The sequence below is a fragment of the Peromyscus maniculatus genome, chromosome 18 (genome assembly GCF_049852395.1).
Source record: "Peromyscus maniculatus bairdii isolate BWxNUB_F1_BW_parent chromosome 18, HU_Pman_BW_mat_3.1, whole genome shotgun sequence".
In the NCBI taxonomy this organism is placed as follows: domain Eukaryota; kingdom Metazoa; phylum Chordata; class Mammalia; order Rodentia; family Cricetidae; genus Peromyscus; species Peromyscus maniculatus.
In genome coordinates this window covers 127,249-143,688 of record NC_134869.1, presented here as the reverse complement: position 1 = coordinate 143,688, position 16,440 = coordinate 127,249, and the positions used below count along the sequence as shown (strand labels likewise).

The 16,440-nt window shown below is 39.2% G+C and overlaps 1 protein-coding gene and 1 non-coding gene across 2 annotated transcripts in view; both read right to left on the bottom strand.

Moving 5' to 3' along the window:
• The window catches only part of LOC143269347 (disks large homolog 5-like), an 83,029-nt gene that overhangs the window by 16,681 nt on the left and 49,908 nt on the right, over positions 1–16,440 (bottom strand). The gene's annotated exons all lie outside the window — the stretch shown is intronic.
• Positions 7,573–7,679, bottom strand: LOC143269453 (U6 spliceosomal RNA). The gene has a single exon (XR_013045876.1). It is a non-coding gene; the product is annotated as a U6 spliceosomal RNA (small nuclear RNA).

The window sequence follows — 16,440 nt, the reverse complement described above, 5'->3', positions numbered from 1 at the left end:
AAAGGCCAGGTGAGGACAGAGTCCACTGGAATTTAACTTAAAGAAGTTTGTTAGCTGTCCTGTGGGTCTTCTGAATAAATAAATGCTCTTCCAATAAATGCTCTTAATGGATGAGCCATCTCTCCAGTCCCTGTAATTGACCTTTGTCTTTCATGCCATGTGTGCTGTATTATTTCCATTGGATCACTCCCAACCAAAGACTGAAATTTATTGAAAACTGTAGGGACAGGCATGCTAAATATCTTAGTCTGCCACACATCCATTCAGAGCTATCATAGGTTCAGGATCCTGCCCAAGTCTCACTGACTGTCAGAATGGAACAGAATTGCTAGATCTCTTGTAGGTTGACAACACCTATTAAGCCTGTCTGATGAAATGCAGAATTGAGAACACCCTCCTGTGGGTAGAGATAGGATGAGGAATCCCTCTTGATGGTCCAGATAAGCAATGATGGGAGGAACCTCATGACTAGATGGAGTGGATGGAGCCTGCAACAGGGGCACATGTCTGTGGTGCAGAGTGATTCTGTGCAAAACTAAAAAAGGAGAGAAGTGGTTGATGCTCCTCTATTACCACAGCAGATCTCAGATTATATTGAGAAAGTTCTTCCAGAGACTGATTTACTCTGGTGAAGCTCCTCTGGAATAGATATGACTTCTGAGACTGAGAGTCAGGCAGAGATTTGATGTGTAAAGGAAGTTATCCTGTGGGTCTCTAGACTGGAGCTGTCATTTCAGAGGTAAAAAGAACATACTATCCTCTGATCTACATGTGGACGGTAGGGTGTATGGTTTTGTGTGTGTGTGTGTGTGTGTGTGTGTGTGTGTGTGTGTGTGTGTGTGTGTGTATGTGTGCCAGGTCTTAGCCCACAGAAGTTAAGACATCTTGTTTTTCATTCCTCACTGAAGCTAGAACCTCTCCATCTCATATTAATAACTGTGTGTTCCATTTGAGAAATTTCAGACTTGTGTTATTTTACTTTCTTGCCCAGAAGCTATAGACACCTTGTAGGCCAGCATCAAAGCATCACCTGAAAAACAGGCTAAGGGAATGTGATCATGTGGAATTTATAACTGAGATATGGCTGTTGTGAGGCCCAAACTTCTCTAAAACTCATATACCTCTTCGGTGCATTGGTTAGGGTTCTTTGGGGTAACAAATTATACAATGAATTTCTACATATACTAGAATCTACATTTTAGAATGACTTACAGGCTGTAGTCCAGCTAATTGAACCTTGGCTGGCTATGATGACAAAGTCCAAGAATCCAGTAGTTGCACAGTCCACTATGCTTGAAGTCTCAGCCCATCAGTAGTATAGTCTGGAATCCCAAAGAAGTCAGCTCGAATGCCAGTGAAGGTATGGACTTGCTAGCAAGGTGAGAGCAAGCAGCTGAAGATAAAAAACTCCCTTCTTCCATCTCTGTATATGGGCTTCCAGCACAACGCCTGGCTGAGATTACAGGTGGGGTTTTGGGGCTCAAGATATCTGAGTTAAAGGTGTTTTTACCCTCATTAATATCCAGATTAAAGAATGTCTTCTTAACTCAAATTACGTGTGGATCAGGATTACATGTGGATCTTTTCTCTTCAAATTAAGCAAAAATACCTCACAGGCATGCCCAAAAAATTTTGAATTTTAGTTAATTCCAGATGTATTAAATTTGGCAACCAAAAATAGCTATCACAACCGTACCCATTGTGAGATTTCTCCAACTTCTTTATGTGGGCATTTAGTGCTATGAATTTCTCTCCTAGAACTGCTTTCATAGTGTCCTATAAGTTTGGGTATGTGGTTTATTCATTTTCATTGATCTCTAGGAAGTCTTTAATTTCTTTCTTTATTTCTTCCTTGACCCATTGGTGATTCAGTTGATCATTATTCAGTTTCCATTAGATTGTAGGTTTTCTGTAGCTTTTGCTGTTGTTGAAATCTAACTTTACATGATGGTGGTCTGATAGAACACAGGAGGTTATTCCAATTTTTTTGTATCTGTTGAGATCTGCTTTGTGGCCAAGTATGTGGTCGATTTTAGAGAAGGTTTCATGGGATGCTGAGAAGAAGGTATATTCTTCTTTGTTAGGATGGAATGTTCTGTAGATATGGATTAAGTTCATTTGAGTCATAAAATCAGTTAAGTCCTTTATTTCTCTGTTAAATTTTGATTTTTTAGATCTGTCCAGTGGTTAGAGTGGGGTGTTGAAGTCTCCCACTATTAATGTGTGGGGTTTTATGTGGTTTAAGCTTTAGTAATGTTTCTATCACATTTGTGGTTGCCCTTGTGTTTAGGACATAAATGTTCAGAATTGAAACTTCATCTTGGTGGTGAGTATTTAATGACATTCTTGATCTCTTTTCATTGATTTTAGCTTGAATCTATTTTGCTAGAGACTAGGATGGCTACACCTGCGTGCTTCTTAAGACCATTTGATTGGAAATACTTTTCCCAGCCTTATATTCTTAGATAGTATCTATCTTTGAATTTGAGGTGTGATTCTTGTATGGAGCAGAAACATGGGTCTTGCTTTTGTATCCATCCTGTTGCCCTGTGTCTTTTTATAGGTGAATTTAGTCCATTGATATTAAGGAATATTAACAACCAGTTGTTGTTCATTCCTGATATTATTTTGTGTTAGTTTGTGTGCTTCTTTTCTTTGGGGTTTACTGCTGTGCTGTTATGCATTGCCTGTGTTCTCATGGGTTTCTTTCCAGTATGTATAATTGGATGTCTGAGAAGTTGACTGTGTCATACAAAGACTTTACCTGATGCCTAACATAAGGACATAATTAATAACAGCCCGGGAAATATGTTACCACCATAGCCCAGCTATCCTACCACAGCAGGCCCTGAACAATCTACCAGTTGAAATACAGGGAAAAAACCTTAAAACCAAATATATGGAGATGATAGAGGCCCTTAAAATGAAAATGAATGAATACCTTAAATAAATTCATGAAAGCATAAACAAACAAACAATTGGAAGAAATCAATAAATTCCTCCAAGAAAGCTAGGAAAACACAAACAATTGGAGTAAACCAATAAACAATGTATATTATGCCAAGATAAAAAAAAGTAATCATTAAAGGAAACAAAATTGTTTAAGACCTGAAAAATGAAAACTGAAACAACAAGGAAAACAGAAACTGAGGGAATTCCAGAAATGAAAAATTTAGGACTACAAACAGGAAGTACAGAGCCAAGGTTCACCAATAGAATAGAGAGTTGGAAGAGAGAATCTCAGGCACTGGGGACAAAATAGAAGAAATGGATACATCAGTCAAAGTAAATATCAAATATAAAAATTTCTTGTGTATAGGAGAGCTACTGATCTTTTTGAGTTAATCTTGTATCCTGCCACCTTACTGAAGGAGTTTATCAGCTCTAGGAGTTCCCTGGTAGAATTTTTGGAGTCACTTATGTATATTATCATATTGTCTGCAAATAATGAAAGTTTGACTTCTTCCTTTCCAATTTGTATCCCCTTGTGCTGTGGGATGGTCTGTATGTCAAATGCTCTGATTGGTCAATAAATAAAACACTGATTGGTCAGTGGCCAGGCAGGAAGTATAGGCGGGACTAACAGAGAGGAGAATTGAGAGAACAGGAAGGTGGGAGGAAACACTGCCAGCCACCGCCATGACAAGCAGCATGTGAATTTGCCGATAAGCCATGAGCCACGTGTCAAGGTATAGATTTAAAGAAATGGATTAAGATGTAAGAACTGGATAGCTAGAAGCCTGGGCCATTAGGCCAAACACTTTAAACAATATAAATCTTTATGTGTTTACTCCGTTGGGTCAAAGTGGCTGTGGGACTGTCGGGTGAGAGAGATTTGTCCTGACTGTGAACCAGGCACGACTAGAAAAAACTCCAGCTACACATGGCGCCCAACATGTTAGCAAGAGTTTCCACCTAAAACCTGAGAAAAAAGATTCTAAAACAAAGTGAGAAACAGTTCCTAGTTGTTTCTCTCAAGTTAGTGGCAGCCTGTATGTTTGAGCTACTATGGTGGGTTCCTGGCGTGTGCGCTCGACCTGCAGAATGGCAGGAATAAGGCCTCTGCAAGTGGCATATTAAGCTGGGTGGTGGATTTAACCTTTCCTAGTACAAAACAAAAAGAGGTTTCTGGGCTACACACTGCCCTGATAGAAGCATAGACCCACTATTTCTGAGAGTTGATGGCCTCAGAGCTGGCAGAAAACGTACCACTGCCATGTTGGGAAGCTGAAGTGGGTGGAGCCAGCAGCCACAGTGCCTTTTCCTCTTAGAATGCTGCAGTTTAAAGCAATAGACTCAAGGTAATATAAAACTTAAGCCACGTAAAGATGGCAACCACACAGAGAATCTGGATTATGTTCTCTTTGATATTCGTAACTCAAGAAAAACATTTGATTACAAGAACTGATGAGTTATGTCAAAATGTATATTTTAAAGGTACCTTGACTTCAAAATTTGGATATAAGGATATGTTATTTTGGAAAGGAGGCTCTGCTTTTGTTTCCACACAAAGCCAGAGGCTATGGATTTGTTCCAGATTAAGATGCATCAGGTTTGACCAGCCAAGACCCTCTGAAAGGTCTCCGATGAGAGACCTTTCACCATGGCCCAAATAATCCAATATCCAGTTCAGATTCAAGGCAACTGGCTCAGACGATACACCCTCATGGACTACTCTATAATCCTAAAATTTTTTTGTGTACCCATAAGATACAGTGCCCCCCTCCAGCAGGAAGTAGTAAGAGAAGCTACGCCCAAATTCCCAAATATACCAACCTGGCTTTGGAGATGTGTTAAAGTTAAAACCTTCCCTTTTAAAAAAAAAAAAAGAAAAAAAAAGAAAAGGGGAAGTGCTGTGGGATGGTCTGTATGTCAAATGCTCTGATTGGTCAATAAATAAAACACTGATTGGTCAGTGGCCAGGCAGGAAGTATAGGCAGGACTAACAGATAAGAGAATTGAGAGAACAGGAAGGAGGGAGGAGACACTGCCAGACGCCACCATGACAAGCAGCATGTGAAGATGCCGGTAAGCCATGAGCCACATGGCAAGGTATAGATTTATAGAAATGGATTAATTTAAGATTTAAGAACTGGATAACTAGAAGCCTGAGCCATTAGGCCAAACAGTTTAAACAATAAAAGTCTTTATGTTTTTACTCGGTTGGGTCTCAGTGGCTGTGGGACTGTTGGGTGAGAGAGATTTGTCCTGACAATGGACCAGGCAGGACTGGAGAAAACTCCAGCTACACCCTTGATCTAATTTTGTTGTCTTATTGCTCTAGCTAGAACTTCAAGTACCATATTGAATAAGTAGGGGGCAAGTAGACAGCCTTGTCTTGTTCCTGATTTTAGTGTAATCATTTTGAGTTTCTCTCCATTTACCTTGATATTGGCTGTCACCTTGCTGTAAATTGCCTTTATTATGTTTAGGTATGTTCCTTGTATTGCTGATCTCTTTAGAACCTTTATCATGAAGGGGTGTTGGATTTTGTCAAAGGATTTTTCAGCATCCATTGAGATGATCATGTGGTTTTTTTCTTTCAGTTTGTTTTTATGGTATATTACATTGACAGATTTTTGTATGTTGAAGCATCCTTTCATCCCTAGGATGAAGCCTACTTGGTCATGGTGGATAACTTTTTAATGTGTTCCTGGATTTGGTTAGCCACTATTTTATTGAGTATTTTTGCATCAATGTTCATGAGGGAGATTGATCTGTAATTCTCTTTTTTTTGTTGCATCTTTGCGTGGTTTGGGTATCAGGATAACTGTAGTCTCATAAAACTAATTTGGTAATGTTCCTTCTGTTTTTATAGTGTGGAACAATTTGAAGTGTATTGGTATTAGCTATTCTTTGAAAATCTGGTAGAATTCTTCGCTGAAACCATCTGGTCCTGGGCTTTTTTTGGTTGAGAGACTTTTAATGACTGTTTCTATTTCTTTAGGGGTTATTGGTCTATTTAAATAGTTTGTCTGGTCTTGATTTAACTTTAGTATGGGGTACCTATCCAGAAGATCGTCCATTTCTTTGAGATTTTCTAATATTGTGGAGTACAGGTTTTTGAAGTGAGACCTGATGATTCTCTGGATTTCCTAATTGTCTGTTGTTATGTCCCCCTTTTCACTTCTGATTTTGTTAATTTGGATGCTCTCTCTCTGCTTTTTGGTTAATTTGGATAAGGATTATCTATCTTGTTGATTTTCTCAAAGAACCAACTCTTTGTTTCATTGATTCTTTGTATTGTTCTCTTTGTTTCTCTTTTATTGATTTCAGCTCTCAATTTCATTATTTCCTGGCATCTGTTTCTCCTGAGTGAGTTTGTTTCTTCTTGTTCTAGAGATTTCAGGAGTGCTGTTAAGTCACTACTATGAGATTTTTCCTACTTCTTTTTGTGGGCATTTAGAGCTATGAATTTTCTCTGCTTTCATAGTGTCCCATAAGTTTGGGTATGTTGTACATTCGTTTTCATTGAATTATAGGAAATCTTTAATGTCTTTCTTTATTTCTTCCTTGACCCATTGGTGATTCAGTTGGACATTATTCAGTTTCCATGAGATTGTAGGCTTTCTGTAATTTTTGTTGTTGTTGAAATCTAACTTTAAACCATGGTGTTCTGATAGAACACCGGAGGTTATTTCAATTTTTTTTTTTTGTATCTGTTGAGATTTGCTTTTGTGACCAAGCATGTGGTCAATTTTGGAGAAGGTTCCATGGGGTGCTGAAAAGAAGGTATATTCTTTTTGGTTAGGGTAGAATATTCTGTAAATATCTATTAAGTCTATTTGAGTCATAATGTTTGTTAGTTCCCTTATTTGTTAAGTTTCTGGCAGACCTGTCCATTGGTTAAAGTGGAGTGTTGAAGTCTCCAACTACTAGTGTATGGGGCTTGATGTACGATTTAAGCTCTAGTAATATTTCTTTTATGAATGTCAATGCCCTTGTATTTGGGGCATAAATATTCAGAATTGAGACTTCATCTTGTCAGATTTTTTTCTGTGATAAATATGTAGTATCCTTCCTGATCTCTTTCAATTGATTTTAGTTTGAAGTCTATTTTATTAGATATTAGAATAGCTATACCAGCTTGCTTCTTATATCCATTTGATTGGAAAGTCTTTTCCCAGTCTTTTATTCTGAGGTAGTGTCTGACTTTGAAGATGATGTGTGTTTCTTGTATGCAACAAATGGATGGATCTTGTTTTTGTATCCATTCTGTTTGCCTGTGTCTTTCTATAGGATATTTAAGACCATTGATATTGTTGAATATTAATGACCAGTCATTGTTAATTCCTGTTATTTTTTGGTGGTAGTGTTGTAGGTTTTCCTTCTTTGTTATTTGTTGGTATGGGACTATCAATTGGCTGTGTTTTCATGGGTGTATCTAACTTCCATAGGTTGAATTTTTTCTTCAAGTGCTTTCTATAGGGCTGGATTTGTGGAGAGATGTTGTTTAAATTTGGTTTTATCACGCAATATTTTGTTTACTCCGTCTTTGTTGATAGGGAGTTTTGCTGGGTATAGCAGCCTGGGTTGGCATCCATGGTCTCTTAATATCTGCATAATGTCTGTAAAAATATGGAATGCTTCACAGATATGCTTGTTTTCCTTGCACAGCGGCCATGCTAATCTACTCTGTATCATTCCAATTTTAGTAAACATGCTGCGGAAGCGAGCACTACATTAATTTTTTTCTGGTTATGTGCATGCTTGTGTGTGTGTGTGTGTTGGTTTGTGTAATGTGAGCCACAAAGGAAATGTGGAGAATAAAGACAATTTTATGGAGTCTACTTTTGTCCATCTTCATATGGTTTTCAAGATTAGGTCAAACCTTTGCACAATATAGACATTTCTAACAGAGCAGTCCCATTGATGCTCAAATAAGATTAGTTGATACACTAAATCAGTAAAATATTGTCTTTTTATGTTGTAAATAGGTTTTCATTGGAATATAGGAGAAATTGAATAATAAATCTTATTTGCATATGAAAATGATATACTGCTACCTTTGTTATTGTTTTTGTTTGTATTGCAGGTGGAATGAGTTAGTTCATTATCAGGACTAAACATCTGTTCATAACACTTTCTCAGAACAACAAATGAATGTCAGAGAATACTTTTTGTGAGAAGATATTAGAAAGGAAAGATCTCAAACGCTTATGGATAGGTAGAATCAACATAGTAAAAATGGCAATCTTACCAAAAGTAATATAGAGATTCAATGCAATCCCCATCAAAATCCCAACACCATTCTTCACACACTTGGAAAGAACAATACTTAACTTTATATGTAAAAACAAAAAAACTAGAATAGCTAAAAGAATCCTGTATAATAAAGCAACCGCTGGAGGCATCATGATCCCTGATGTCAAGCTCTACTATAGAGCTACATTATTAAAAAAACAGCTTGGTACTGGCATAAAAACTGACATGTGGACCAATGGAATAGAACTGAAGACCCTGACCCTAATCCACACAGCTATGAACATATGATTTTCAACAAAGAAGCCAAAACCATACCATGGAAAAAATAAATTATCTTCAACAAATGGTGCTGGCATAACTGGATGTCAACATGCAGAAGATTGCAAATAAATCCATATCTGTCACCATGCACAAAACTCAAGTCCAAATGGATCAAAGACCTTAACTCAAATCCAGTTACACTGAACTTGATAGAAGAGAAAGTAGGAAGTAGTCTGGAACAAACTGGCAGAGGAGACCACTTCCTAAATATAATACCAGTAGCACAGACACTGAGAGCAACAATTACTAAATGAGACCTCCTGAAACTGAGGAGCTTTTGTAGAGCAAAGGATATGGTCAATAAGACCAAACAACAGCCTACAGAATGGGAAAAGATCTTCACCAACCCCACATCTGACAGACGGCTGATCTCCAAAATATATAAAGAACTCAAAAAGCTAGACTTCAAAATAGAGAACAATCCAATTAAAAAAATAACCTACAGAGCTTAACAGAATTCTCAACAAAAGAATCTCAAATGGCTAAAAGGCATTTAAGGAATTGCTCAACATACTTAGTCATCAGGGAAATGCAAATCAAAACAGCTCTGAGATACCATCTTACACTGTCAAAATGGCTAAGATCAAAAACACTGAAGACAGCTTATGTTGGAGAGGATGTGGAGCAAGTGGAACATTCCCCCACTGTTGGTAGGAATGCAAATTTGTACAGCCACTCTGGAAATCAGTATGGTAGTTTCTCAGAAAATTGGGAATAAGTCTTCCTCAAGACCAAGTTATACCACTCTTGGGCATATACCCAAGGAATGCTCAATCTTACCGCATGGACACATGCTCAGCTATGTTCATATCAGTTTTTTTCGTAATAGCAAGAACCTGGAAACAACCTAGATGTCCCTCAACTGAAGAATGGATAAAGAAAATATGGCATATATACGCAATGGAGTTCTACTCGGCAGTAAAAAACAATGATATCATGAAATTTGCAGGCAAATGGATGGAACTAGAAAATATCATCTTGAGTAGGTAACCCATACTCAGAAAGACAAGCATAGTATGTACTCACACATAAGTGGATACTAAATGTGAAGGAAGGGATGGCCAGACTCCCACCCACAACTCCAGAGATGCTAGCTAACAGGGAAAGACCCTAGGAGGGACACATGGATGACCCTGTGAAGGAGAAGTGGATGAGATCTACATGAGTGGACTGGGTGTGGAGGGGTGGCAGAGGGTGAGGAGTGGGGGATAAGAACATAGGGAAATGGGAGGGTCAAGATGGAAAAGGGACAGAGTGAGAGGGCAGGGAGGAAGATACCATGATAGATGAGGACATCATGGAAATAGGAAGAGGCAGGGTGCTTGGGAGGCTCTCAGGAATCCACAGGGTTGACCCTGCCTTGGTCTGCTGGCAATGGTCCAGAGGTACCTGGACCAGTCTACTCTGGTGACCAACCTAGCAAATAACCTAGCTGTCATCATAGACCCTTGGTCTAGTGACTGATAGAGGCAGATACAGAGATCCATGGCCAGGCACCAGGCTGAGCTCCAGGAATCCAATTGATGACAGAGAGGAGAGATACTGCAAGTGAGGCACATTGAGAAAATAATGGGAGGACATGCATAGATGACTGTCCACACTAGTTGAAGCCCACGAACTGTGTATTGATGGCTGTGGAGCCCCCATGGGACTGGACTACGCCCTCTGGATATGGGAGATGGTTGTTTGGCTCGAATTGTTTGGGGGGCAACCAGGCAGGGGGATCGGGATCTGGCCCTGTGCATGGGCAGGCTTCTGGAATCCGGTGACTGTGGTGTGACACCTTGCACAGCCTTGGTGCAGTGATAAGGTGCTTGGACCTGCCTAGGTTCAGTGTGCTGGGTTCTGCTGACTCCCCATGGGAGACCTTAATTTGGGGGATGTGGGGATGTGGCATGGCTTGGGAAAGAGGGATGGGGGATGGGAGGAGGGAGGAGGGGAGATCTGTGGATAGTATGTGGAGTGAGTAGAAAATTTCTTAATAGAAAAATGAAAAAATAACAGACATTTTAGGTCTGGTCAGTTTTGGTGACAAATTTTTTTTAAGTGCTTTGTAATGAAATTTTAATTAAAATGTTAAAAAAGAAATTCACTTCCTGGTTAAGAATTCAAATCATTCCATTTTTGTAAAACACTCTATAAGGAGAAATTAAAATAAAAAATAAGCTGCCCCTAGATCCCATCCCTGAGCACCAGTCACTCCAGAGAAGAACTGCCCAACTTGGTCCCAAGTTCTGGTCATTGGGCCGGATACCCCTCACTCCCACTGGGAAGGTTCCCCTTCTCCAAGAACACCGGCAGAACTTGCTATCTCCATGCCCTGCGCCTACATCCATTCATCCAAGACCCCAGCCACTTATTGAGACTTAAAGACCAGCCCCCAGCTCCCATCCTGCCCTGGACCTCCCATCTGGACAAGAGGTGAGTGCCTGGGCTCAGACCCAGAGAGGTCTGCCCCAGATCCCATCCCTGGGCACCAGTCATTCCAGGGAAGACCTACCCAACTTGGCCCCAGGTTCTTGTCATCAGGCAGCATCTCCTCCACTCCCACTGGGAAGGTCTCCCTTCTCCAAGAACCCTGGCAGACCCTGCAATCTCCACACCCTGTCCCCACACCCACCCTCCCGAGACTCCAGCCACTTCCTGAGACTTAGAGACCAACCTCCAGCTCCTATCCTGCCCCAGACCTCCCATCTGGACAAGAGCTCCCAACCTGCCCCATCTGGACGAGAGAGAGAGGCTTCCTGGATCTTGCAGCTCTATCTGGACCAAGAGCACTGATAAGAACAAGAACCAATCCACAAGGAGGTGGGCAGATATCAAGGCAAAAGTACATACAACAAAATGAAGAGCAGTACAGCATCACCAGAACCTAGCCAACCTCCAACAGCTAGACCTGAACATCACAAAATGGAAGAAACACAAGAAAGCAACCTTATGAATAACATCATGAAGACAGTAGAGGCTTATATCGAAGAAATCACAAATGAAATTGAGGAAAAGACAAACAAAAAATGGGAAGAACACTATAAAAAAAAAACAGAGGAAAGGACAAATAAATCAGAATAAAACAATAAATCCCTTAGAGAAAATCATGAAAAAGCAATGAAACGGAAGAAGGAAACAGTCCAAGACCTGAAAAGGGAAATAGAAAAATGAGGAAGATACAAACAGAGGGAATGCCGGAAATAGAAAATCTGAGTAAACGAACAGGAACTTCAGATGCAAGTATTACCAACCGAACGGAAGAGAGGATCTCTGACGTTGAAGATACAGTAGAAGAAATAGATTCATCAGTCAAAGAAAACACTAAAGCCAACAAAGTCATGACCCAAAATGTCCAAGAAATTTGGGACACCATGAAAAGACCAAGCCTATGAATAATAGGAGTAGAGGAAGGAGAAGAATACCAACTCAAAGGCACAGAAAATATATTCAACAAGATCATAGAAGAAAACTTTCCCAACTTAAAGAAGGAAATGGCTATGAAGATACAAGAAGCCTATAGAACACCAACACATTAGACCCAAAAAAAAAGTCCCCTCGCCACATAATAACTAAACAATTAAATGTACAGAATAAAAAAAGAATATTAAGAACAGCAAAGGCCAAAGAACAAGTGACTTATAAAGGCAAACCCATCAGAATAACACCCGATTTCTCAATGGAGACTTTGAAAGCCAGAAGGACCTGGACAGATATAATGCAGACACTAAGAGACCATGGATGCCAGCCTAGACTAATATACCCAGCAAAACTTTCAATCATCTTAGACAGAATGAACAAGACATTCCAAGACAAAGCCAGATTTAAACAATATTTATCCACAAACCCAGCCCCACAGAAAGTACTAAAAGGACAATTCCAACCTAAGGAAGTCAGATATACCCTCGAAAACTCAGGCAACAGATAATGCCCCAAAGAAGAGAAGTACACACACACTACCACCAAAAATAACAGGAATGAACAAGCACTGGTCATTAATATTCCTTAATATCAATGGACATAATTCACCTCTAAAAAGACACAGGCTTACAGAATATGGACCCATATTTCTGCTGCATACAAGAAACACACCTCAAATTCAAAGATAGACACTACATAAGAATAAAAGGCTGGGAAAAGACTTTCCAATCAAATGGTCTTAAGAAGCAAGTGGGTGTAGCCATCCTAATATCCAGCAAAATAGACTTCAAAAAAAATCCATCAAAAGCGATCAAGAAGGGCATTACATACTCATCACAGGAAAGATCCACCAAGATGAAGTTTCAATTCTGAACATTTATGCCCCAAACACAAGGGCACCCACATATGTAAAAGAAACATTACTAAAGCTTAAACCACACATAAAACCCCACACATTAACAGTGGGAGACTTCAACACCCCACTTTCAAAACTGGACAGATCTCCCAAAATGAAACTTAACAGAGAAATAAAGAACTTAACTGATGTTATGACTCAAATGGATTAATTGATACCTACAAAACATTCCATCCTAACAAAAAAGAATATACCTTCTTCTCAGCACCCCAGGGAACCTTCTCTAAAATTGACCACATACTTGGCCACAAAGCAGATCTCAAAAGATACAAAACAACTGGGAAAACCTCCTGTGTTCTATCAGACCACCATGGTTTAAAGTTAGATTTCAACAAAAACAAAAACTACAGAAAACCTACAATCTCATGGAAAGTGAATAATGCTCAACTGAATCACCAATGGGTTAAGGAAGAAAGAAAGAAAGAAATGAAAGACTTCCTAGAGATCCATGAAAATGAATATACCACATACCCAAACTTATGGGACACTATAAAAGCAGTGCTAAGAGGGAAATTCATAGCACTAAATGCCCACATAATAAAAGTTGGAGAAATCTCACACTAGTGACTTAACAGCACACCTGAAAGCTCTAGAACAAGAAGAAGCAAAGTCTCCCAGGAAGAATAGACGCCAGGAAATCATCTAATTGAGAGCTGAAATCAATTAAATAGAAACAAAGAGAACAATACAAAGAATCAATGAAACAAACAGTTGGTTCTTTGAGAAAATCAACAAAATAGTCAAGCCCTTAACCACACTAACCAAAAGACAGAGAGAGAACATCCAAATTAACAAATTCAGAAGTGAAAAGGGGGACATAACAACAGACAATGAGGCAATCCAGAGAATCATCAGGTCATACTTCAAAAACCTCTACTTCACAAAACTTGAAAATCTAAAGGAAATGGACAATTTTCTGAATAGGTACCACATACCTAAGTTAAATCAAGACCAGATAAACTATTTAAATAGTCCAATAACCCCTAAAGAATTAGAAACAGTCATTAAAAGTCTCCCAACCAAAAAAAGGCCAGGACCAGATGATCTCAGCACAGAATTCTACGAGATCTTCAAAGAAGAGTTAATACCAATAGTCTTTAAGTTGTTCCACACAATAGAAACAGAAGGATCATTTCCCAACTCCTTCTATGAGGCTACAATAACCCTGATTCCTAAACCAAACAAGGATACAACAAAGAAAGAGAACTACAGACCGATCTCCCAAATGAACATTGATGCAAAAATACTCAATAAAATCCTGGCAAACAGACTCCAAGAACACATCAAAACAATTATCCACGATGATCGAGTAGAAATGCAAGGGTGGTTCAACATTCAAAAGTCCATCAATGTAATACATCATATAAACAAACTCACCGGGAGGTGGTGGCGCACGCCTTTAATCCCAGCACTCGGGAGGCAGAGCCAGGCGGATCTCTGTGAGTTTGAAGCCAGCCTGGGCTACCAAGTGAGTCCCAGGAAAGGCGCAAAGCTACACAGAGAAACCCTGTCTCAAAAAAACCAAAAAAAAAAATCAAAAAAAAAAAAACAAACTCAAAGGAAAAACCACATGATCATCTCACTAGATGCAGAAAAGGCATTTGACAAAATCCAACACCTTTTCATGATAAAGGTCTTGGAGCGATCAGGAATACAGGGAACATACCTAAACATAATAAAGTCAATTTACAGCAAGTCAACAGCCGACATCAAATTAAATGGAGAAAACCTCAAAGCGATTCCACTAAAATCAGGAACGAGGCAAGACTGTCCATATTCCCCATACTTATTCAATATAGTACTTGAAGTTCTAGCCAGAGCAATAAGACAACATAGGAGATCAACGGGATACAAATTGGAAAGGAAGAAGTCAAGCTTTCCCTATTTGCAGATGACATGATAGTATACATGAGTGACCCCAAAAATTCGACCAAGGAACTCATTCAGCTTATAAACATCTTCATCAATGTAGCAGGATACAAGATTAACTCAAAAAAATCAGTAGCCCTACTATATACAATTGACAAACATGCTGAGAAGGAAATCAGAGATACATCACCCTTTACAACAGCCACAAATGATATAAAATACCTTGGGGTAACACTAACCAAGCAAGTGAAGGACCTATATGACAAGAACTTTAAGTCCCTGAAAATAGAAATTGAAGAAGTCAGAAAATGGAAAGATCACCCATGCTCATGGATAGGCAGGATTAACATAGTAAAAATGGCAATCTACCAAAAGCAATCTGCAGATTCAATGCAATCCACATCAAAATACCAACACAATTCTTCACAAATGTGGAAGGAATAATACTCAACTTCATATGGAAAAACAAAAAAAAACCCAGGATAGCCAAAAGAATCCTGTATGATAAAACAATCTTTAGGGGCATCGAGAACCATGACCTCAAGGTCTACTATAGAGCTACAGTAATAAAAACATCATGATACTGGCAAACAAACAAACAAAAAATGATGTGTGGACCAATCGAATTAGAAACCCTGATATTAACCCGCACACTTACAAAAGTATAATTTATGACAAAGAAGCCAAAACTGTACAATGGAACAAAGAAAGCATCTTCAACAAATGGTGTTGGCTTAACTGGATATCAACGTGTAGAAGGCTGCAAATAGATCAATATCTGTCACCATGTAAAAAAACTTAAGTCCAAGTGGATCAAAGACTTCAACACAAATCCAGCTACTCTGAACCTGATAGTAGAGAAAGTAGGAAGTAGTCTTGAACGCATTGACTTAGGACATCACTTCCTAATATAACACCAGTAGCACAGACCCTGAGAGAAACAATCAATCAATGGGACCTCTTGAAACTCAGAAGCTTTTGTAGACCAAAGGACATGGTCAACAAGGCAAAGTGACAGCCTACAGAATGGGAAAAGATCTTCATCAACCCCACATCTGACAGAGAACTGATATCCAGAATCTATAAAGAACTCAAGAAATTAGACATCAAAATGCCCAACAGTAGAATTAAGAAATGGGCTATAGAGCTAAACAGAGAATTCTCAACAGAAGAAACTCATATGGCTGAAAGAAATTTAAGGAATTGCTCAACATCCCTAATCATCATCAGGGAAATGCAAATCAAAACAACTCTCAGATACCACCTTACACCTGTCAGAATGGCTAAGATAAAAAACACTGACGACAGCCGGTGGTGGCGCACGCCTTTAATCCAAGCCCTTGGGAGGCAGAGGCTGGTGGATCTTTGTGAGTTCGAGGCCAGCCTGGTCTACAGAGAGAGATCCAGGAAAAGCACAAAGCTCCACAGAGAAACCCTGTCTCAAAAAAACGAACAAACAAACAAACAAAAAAAAACCACTGAAGACAGCTTATGCTGGAGAGGATGTGGAGCTAAGGGAACTCTCCTCCATTGCTGGTCGGAATGCAAGCTTGTAAAACCACTTTGGAAATCAATATGACACTTTCTTAGAAAATTGGGACTCAATCTACCCAAGATCCAGCTATACCATTCTTGAGCATATTACCAAGGAATGATCAATCATACCACAAGGGCACTTGCTCAACTATGTTCATATCAGCCTTGTTTGTAATAGCCAGAACATG